General features: G+C 43.0%; 1 long non-coding RNA gene across 1 annotated transcript; it reads left to right on the plus strand.

Moving 5' to 3' along the window:
* The first annotated feature begins 1,194 nt into the window (after window positions 1-1,194).
* Window positions 1,195-7,283, plus strand: LOC135249736 (uncharacterized). The gene is made up of 4 exons (XR_010328741.1): window positions 1,195-1,844; window positions 2,294-2,364; window positions 5,007-5,115; window positions 6,970-7,283. It is a non-coding gene; the product is annotated as an uncharacterized LOC135249736 (long non-coding RNA).
* The last annotated feature ends 1,361 nt before the right edge of the window (window positions 7,284-8,644 follow it).

Raw genomic sequence — 8,644 nt, forward strand, 5'->3', positions numbered from 1 at the left:
CTACAGTACACTTACACTACTTTCTGCAGTTACACTAAGCTCTGCAATTAGTAGTTACACTACACTGCAGTTACACTACTCTCTGCAGTTACACTGCTGTTACACTACACTACAGTTACACTACTCTCTGCAGTTACACTGCTGTTACACTACACTGCAGTTACACTACTCTCTGCAGTTACACTGCTGTTACACTACACTACAGTTACACTACTTTCTGCAGTTACACTAAGCTCTGCAATTAGTAGTTACACTACACTGCAGTTACACTACTCTCTGCAGTTACACTGCTGTTACACTACACTACAGTTACACTACTCTCTGCAGTTACACTGTTGACTGCACTCTCATTGCCTGTCATCGGGGCCACAGCCTCATCAGAGCTGTATTATCTCCATAGAAACTGCTCTCTGCCAGGGAAATCCTTCATTAAATTCCACCCAGCTTAGGCAGTCATATTGTGCCCTCTGTTGGCTGGCTATGGAAGCTTATGATGGATCTGCAATTAAATATGAGATATTGGTTTTGTTGTGTGACTTTTTCCAAATTATAATCAACATGTTTTGCAGATATGGAAAACAATGAAATATGCCTCTATTTTTATGTACACAAAAATGCAAGTGTTTAAACGGTTGTTTATGTGAAATACGGTTGAGTATTCCTCCATATTCTGAGATGCCGTATAAGCTCTTTCACAACGCTACACTACTGCAATTTAAAACTGTGTAATAACCTTCGAGCAGCAACAATTAGTACAATAGCTCCCTCTTGTGGGTAGATTGCAGTCACATTAAATAACTACATAAACATCATCTCATGATCCAGGAACCACTAGAAGGGGTGATTTATGAAGTCTGCAGAATGTTTATTCCGTCCAGTGACTCCACATATGTGTATTTACATGTATTTTTTCTGTTTCAGTGCTGTTTTCCACCTTCTTATATACTTATTTTGATGACAAGATAATCCTGAATATGCATTAATAAAGTTGTGTAAGTTGCTCTGCAAGTTTGTTGACACAAATCACTTACGGCAATGTTAACCTGAGTAGCCTTGAAAGAAGATTGGCATCCGTGTCTTCCTGCCATTAATGTTGCCATTAAGGCGCGTTTGTCCAGTTAAAAGGGAGTCATTAGCAATGTAAAAACGCTAGTTCCACCTTCTCACAATATCCTGTGAGACAAGCGCCCTCTACTGACAGTATGACGAAATATTACCTTTAGGCGTCGTTTTATACTGTCAACAAGCAGTGACCAAGCAGCAAAAATTTAAGACAACGAACAGAGAACTATTCAGTTAACACTGAAGGTGCTGTGTTGAGCCTGTCGTTCTCCACTGTATAAACCGTTCTGGAGCGGTAACTGTAGATGTAACGGTGGTTCACTTTAGCCAAGCTTCCATAGTCTACAGTCTACCAGAAAACTGCTCAGTTATAGATACGAGGCAACTTCTGTTTTCCGTTGTTCGTTGTTTTGTGAAATTCAGAAGTCGCCTAAACCAGATGGCTAAAACCAGTAGTAGGCCAATGTACACTCCTCGGTTTGGGAGTCAGTTATCTTTGAGATCTACCAGGAAACATAAACTTGGAGAGAAGCCTCCATTAGCGGCTGCTAACGCCAAGCTTTGGCCTGCAGACCGCGAACAAACTGCAAACTCGGGAATGGCGCGGAGAGCCAAGGGAATGAAAGCAGCTAACGCTAAACTGTTCTCCACAACAAGAAAAGAAGGACCTGTCACCATAAGGAGCATTCCACAACAACATCCAAATACGTGTCCAAAAACCTTAACAGAAAAAAAGGACATCCCACATAGGGAGGTATCAGGGCATTCCAACACTCAAAGGGGTAAGGCCTGAAATAAGCAGCTGCCAGCTAGCTAGATGTCTCTCAGCCGCTATTTACCATGATAGCCTTAGCCTGAATTACTATTACAGTACAGTTATCTAAGCGGTGAGCCAGCCAGCTCATATTGATCTATATGGCAAACACCCAGGGTGCTGCTAATAGACAGTGACGTGGATGGAACTGCTTGTGTGAAAACATCCCTGAACGACTAGTGAGGGTGACCATTTAATGCACAGTGTAACCTCGGTACAGTAGTGCGGTATGTCCAGCCCTTCACTGGATAACCTCTGGTCCTGAATCACTGCTGAGAGTGTAGCCTGACATTGAGGATTTCAGAGACACTCAGACTAAGAGTCTATTACTTTTCAATACTGGTAACCCTTTATGTAACTAAAATATTTCTTTGTAAATTTTACATGTAGGCTGATTGTTTGATTGGTTATTTGTAGAATCGGTCGGCCAGATATATACAGATGCTTTCAGTTTTTCAGTCCCAGAACTTGAAACACCATCAAAACCGGTATGAGTATCTCCTCGTGTTTCTCAGAATGTGGTTGTCAGAATGACAGTTTCAGTATGAGGACACAGCGATGTTCTATGTAGAAAATATCTAGATGTGAAGATAATTTGATATATTCCATTTTTAAGAACACGTCAATGATAAACTGTGCACTGCATTCTCTTGTGAAGTAAAACAATTGTAGTACAGTATGTGCATATTATCATCCTTTAAACAGGGTAGTGAATCAGCTTATATGGAATAAATAAGTACTGTGTGTGCATGTTTGCACATTTGTGTGTGTGTGTACGTACGTGTGTGTGTTTGTGTGGGTTGTGACCAGAGACTGTAAAAAATATGGACAAAGCTACTGTGACGTCACCCATTGACTCTCCGTGGGTCTCCGAAAATACGTTTTGAAGCTCAATGGCGGGCGCGGCCATTTTGGAGTTGGAGCCAAAACCACAGAGTTTAAAAGCCGCTCTGTGATTTTTACAATTTGATTGACAGGCCGGTGCGGAAAAGCCCATCAACCTGAACGAGGCTAGCTGACTGTCTGCCGTTATGTTTTAAAATATATTATCAGATGTTTACGGAGTTTAATTTCCATCCGTGACTGTACTGTCATGTAATCACGTTATATGTATGACATTAAAAATACAATTAGGCTATGTTCAGTTATCTTCAATTCATGTTTCTCAGCAAAACGAATATGCTTAACTAGCATATCAGCTTGCCAGTGAGCTAGGTAGGCTATCCGTGGTTAGCTCACGCATTAGCAATATGAACCACAGGGGAAGAACATTGACTACACTGATGGTCAATCAATCGGAGATGTGTAGGCTACTGGTGATTTGACTAGGCTAATTTTCGTATAACTGTCTGGTAGATCTGCTGTTAACCGAGCAAGTTATCGTCGTAGGTTTTCGCCAGTCAGTTAATGAGCCAGTAACTGCTACTACTAGCTACTCCATCGCCGTTTGTGGTGTTCACTTGCTGGGTGACGCTAGCTGACCGATCGTTCGCAAATCACTTTCTACCGAATAAAAATTAACACTGTCAGCGGTTATTAACAAATCTACCAAGTATTTTAATAACTGATCTGCAGGCGTGTAAATATGACAACGCACTTTGTACAGCAAGTTTTCCACCTGGTGCATGAAGACAAAAATAATGTAGCCTACGTTGAATTTCTAATTATTATTAGGCTATCGTTTTTTTCTTGTAAATCATCAAAACCAATGGAGAAAAGCCAATATACGCAAGGAGCCCCCAGAACCGATTCTGAGAACCACTGTCTTAAATGCCTAGCTTGTCGGTCTCTTAAATGCTAAAAACATATTCCTTTCTAAATGCCAAGATGGTTAATTTCGTTAAATTCTGTGTGTGTGATTTCAGCAAATGAACCTTGAGACTCTTAATTCGCTTCGTGAAACTGAAAAAGTGTTTATCCCAAAATCGGGATAATAGTAGCTTTGTCACATGCTTGAAGCATGGCCCAGGTAGACATTTACGGAATGTACACGACTGACAAGCCGCCAAACACGTCTGACAGATTGAATGTTTGCCGGTTAAGGTTAGCTAGCTAGTCAAATGGCTTGGTAGCCGAAGTTGCGAACTGTTTTAGCATAGGCTACTACTGGACTACCAAATATAGCAAGCTGATTACGCTTTCTGCCAACTAATTATTTGGTTAAGTAGGCTAAAGGAAATAGTAAAAATGACTCGGCTACCGAAAAACTTAAGAGGAGGATTATTTTATGGTCGTCTAGTGCAGCTGTAAATAGCACACGCCATAATTAAATCACCACGAAATGGGATGCTTGCATTTTCAGACTTAGCACAGGCGGACCGTAGCCGGCGCCGCAATGTCAAGGCCAAGAGACGCCCCGCCCACCCCAGTGACCATAGACTGTAGCCCCTACTATAGCTGAGTCCTCCGCAGTAATCCGGAAGTGACGCAAGCTGTACCTCATTGGTCCAGAACAAATATTGGCACTGTGCCCAAATGACGCAATAAATCATGAAATCGACCCATGGACAGTCATAAGACCAATAAAATACACCTATTATGACTATTTGTTCTTGTGAGAAAAAATTATTGACTTTGTATTTTGATCGCATTTGTACCGTAGACTTACATGGAAACCGGATATGAAAACACCTATACTGGAGCCATCCGTAGTGGCGCTAGTGAGCAACCAGGAACTACAACACCAGGAAATGAGCTTCAAAAACGAAGTCTGGTTTTGGCCGCTTGGTTGTGACGGTGTGTGTGTGTGCGTGCGCGTGTGTTGTAACGGTGTGTGTGTGTATGTGTGTGTTGTAACGGTGTGTGTGTGTGCGCGTGCATGCTTGTGTGTGTATGTGTGTGTTGTAATGTGTGTCTGTGCGCGTGTGTGTGCGCGCATGCGTGCTTGTGTGTGTATGTGTGTGTTGTAATGGTGTGTGTGTGTGTGTGTGTGTGTTGTAATGGTGTGTGTATGTGTGTGTTGTAACGGGGTGTGTGTGTGTGTGTGTGTGTTGTAATGGTGTGTGTGTGCGCGCATGCGTGCTTGTGTGTGTATGTGTGTGTTGTAACGGTGTGTGTGTGTGTGTTGTAATGGTGTGTGTGTGTGTGCGCGTGCATGCTTGTGTGTGTGTGTGTGTTAACTGCATGTCAGAGTGCTGTGAAGCAGGCTGTTCTCAGGACCATCTCTAAGATGCTGGAGGAGAACGGGGCCATCAGGAGGAGACTCACAGCGTGCAGAGAGGAGAGACGCACAGGCACAGGTACTGATCTCTCACAGGAGAGACGCAGAGGTACTGATCTCTCACAGGTGAGACACACAGGCACAGGTACTGATCTCTCACAGGAGAGACGCACAGGCACAGGTACTCATCTCTCACAGGAGAGACGCACAGGCACAGGTACTCATCTCTCACAGGAGAGACGCACAGGTACTCATCTCTCACAGGAGAGACGCACAGGTACTCATCTCTCACAGGAGAGACGCACAGGTACTGATCTCTCACAGGAGAGACACACGGGCACAGGTACTGATCTCTCACAGGTGAGACACACATGCACAGGTACTGATCTCTCACAGGAGAGACGCACAGGTACTGATCTCTCACAGGTGAGACACACAGGCACAGGTACTGATCTCTCACAGGAGAGATGAACAGGCACAGGTACTGATCTCTCACAGGAGAGACACACGGGCACAGGTACTGATCTCTCACAGGAGAGACACACGGGCACAGGTACTGATCTCTCACAGGAGAGACACACGGGCACAGGTACTGATCTCTGACAGGAGAGACACACGGGCACAGGTACTGATCTCTGACAGGTGAGACACACAGGCACAGGTACTGATCTCTCACAGGAGAGACACACAGGTACTGATCTCTCACAGGTGAGACACACACGCACATGTATTCATCTCTCACAGGAGAGACGCACAGGCACAGGTACTGATCTCACAGGTGAGACACACAGGCACAGGTACTGATCTCTCACAGGTGAGACACAGGCACAGGTACTCATCTCTCACAGGAGAGACGCACAGGCACAGGTACTCATCTCTCACAGGAGAGACACACAGGCACAGGTACTGATCTCTCACAGGTGAGACACACAGGCACAGGTACTGATCTCTCACAGGTGAGACACACACGCACAGGTACTGATCTCTCACAGGAAAGACGAACAGGCACAGGTACTCATCTCTCACAGGAGAGACGCACATGTACTGATCTCACTGGTGAGACACACAGGCACAGGTACTGATCTCTCACAGGTGAGACACACAGGCACAGGTACTCATCTCTCACAGGAGAGACGCACAGACACAGGTACTGATCTCTCACAGGAGAGACACACGCACAGGTACTGATCTCTCACAGGAGAGACGCACAGGCACATGTATTCATCTCACAGGAGAGACGCACAGGCACATGTACTGATCTCTCACAGGTGAGACACATGGGCACAGGTACTGATCTCTCACAGGTGAGACAGGGGCACAGGTACTTCTCTCTCACAGGAGAGACACATGGGCACAGGTACTGATCTCTCACAGGTGAGACACACAGGCACAGATACTGATCTCTCACAGGTGAGACACACAGGCACAGGTACTGATCTCTCACAGGTGAAACACACAGGCACAGGTACTGATCTCTCACAGGTGAGACACAAGTACTTATCTCTCACAGGTGAGACACAGGTGCTGATCTCTCACAGGTGAGATATGGGCACAGGTACTGAGCTCTTCAGATACCGTGCTGGTTTGGGTGGAGGAGCTTTATCAGTGCTCAGAGTGGTAGTGCAGACAGATCCATGACTTTGAATGTTTTCAAAGCATTGGGCAAATATACACAGTATTCAATCCACACTCAAAGCGTGGAGTTTATGCTTTGTTACTGCACATTAGCAGTGCTATGAGTCTGAAAGCAAGCGTGTGGCAGTGCAGCGTTTCGCTGTACTGACGGGATCCTCTGGGGATGATTTAGGGTTCATGTTCATCGTGCTGTGTCTTCTCAGTTTAATAGTCCCACAGCTCTGCTATGTTACTCTAATGTTAACAGTTCCACATTATGGTAAATATGAAAAGTGCATTTCTCTGTTTCTGGAGACAGAATGGATCAGTACGCTGTGATCTGACTGGGCAAGATGAAAATGGAGACATCAGCAGCATCCCACAGAATAGTGTGCAATGTTGTAGAATTTCCATTCTGTTTGACTCAAATATATGAGTTTCATATAATAAAATTAAATTGTATTTGATTAAATAAAAGTTGAAGTACATAATTATACATTAACTAGAATTGGAATGTTAAACATCTAGTTTACTTCAGATGTATTCTGTTGCATGTCTGAAAAGAATTAGATTCTGCTGTTACGTTCATGCCAGTGTTCTCAGGAATTTTAAATAAAATGGTTTACCATTTGACTGCAATTGTGTATCGATTATTAACATATTCAAATAATTTATTTTATGCTAGTGTATTTAATTTGGAGATTGAATGTATATCCATACCACAAATCAGGCTTTTTTGTTGACTGTGAGTGTGAGAATTCTGGGGTTGTGAATACGGGTTAATCTAAATGAAAATGAAACCGTATATGAAACAGGTGGGAACGGTCCTGGACAGCTTATTTTTTCAAGAATGCTTTTTTTTTTTCAAGAATGTTGTGGTCTTTTCATCAAAGTTAAAATATTGTTATTTTTAGTCGTACTTTAATAACATATGGTTCATGACTGAGATATGAGAGGAAGACTGTATAAAGAGCAGGACCTAAACAGTGTTCCTTTCTGTTTTAATGCCTAATTGTGAGGTGAAATCTTGAAATTGGAATATTAATTTTAAAATGTTGTTAAATATGCATTTCAACCTGCAGATGGTGCTAGAGATTTTGGAACATGTTGCAAGTTTTTTAACCAGTGTGCTATCCACACTGTTTTCATGTAACCCACCGCAGGTTCACTTGTTTAGACAGTGGCAGCATTGTGGCATGATACACACAGATTAAACTGAATCACACCCACACCTGTGCACACCCCTGAACACACACCTGTGCACACAGTGCACACACCTTCAGTTTATCAAAATAACACTTGTGAAGGGCATGTCTTTTCTGATTCCAACTGTATGTTCATTTAGATGCCATATTACAAAATGAATTAGCACACAATGTACACACAACTCAATGTGAGCACTTCAAAGACACTTTGGTACCTGTGGCTCATGATTGGGGTCCAACAATAGAAACCAGGGTGAGAACCTAAGTTGATCCGATAAGTTGTAACTAAATTCATTTTTAGCTAAATAATACTGATAAAAAAAACTTTGGGCTGTATTAATGCTAATGACCACTCACTTTCCCTGCTAGCAAGCACACTACATTAGCCCTGGGGAAGGAGGGTGGCGTAAAATGCCGTACCTTTGAAGTATCATTGAAGGGAAAATATGTTTGTGATTGCAATCATGAATGTGTGTCTGATGCAGTTTTAATGTACTGCTTCTGGCCTTATGTCTGCTTTCATTCATATCGATCCCAAGGGGAATGCACTTGACGTCTTTAGCAAGTGAAACTGCTTAATGTCAGAGTAGTCTTACAGAAATTGTGATTTTATCGAAACGTGACAATCTCATGACAGTTGCTTCTGAAACTTGGCTGTGGTTCATTTTGAATTACATTCTATAGGGATTAATCAGTGACCTTTGTTTTCTCCTGATCATTCATGAGTAATTTAATCCACTCAATCACTAGTGAAACATTGGCCAATTGAACAGGGAGGTGGATGTAAGG

The sequence above is a fragment of the Anguilla rostrata genome, chromosome 3 (assembly GCF_018555375.3).
Source record: "Anguilla rostrata isolate EN2019 chromosome 3, ASM1855537v3, whole genome shotgun sequence".
Lineage (NCBI taxonomy): Eukaryota > Metazoa > Chordata > Actinopteri > Anguilliformes > Anguillidae > Anguilla > Anguilla rostrata.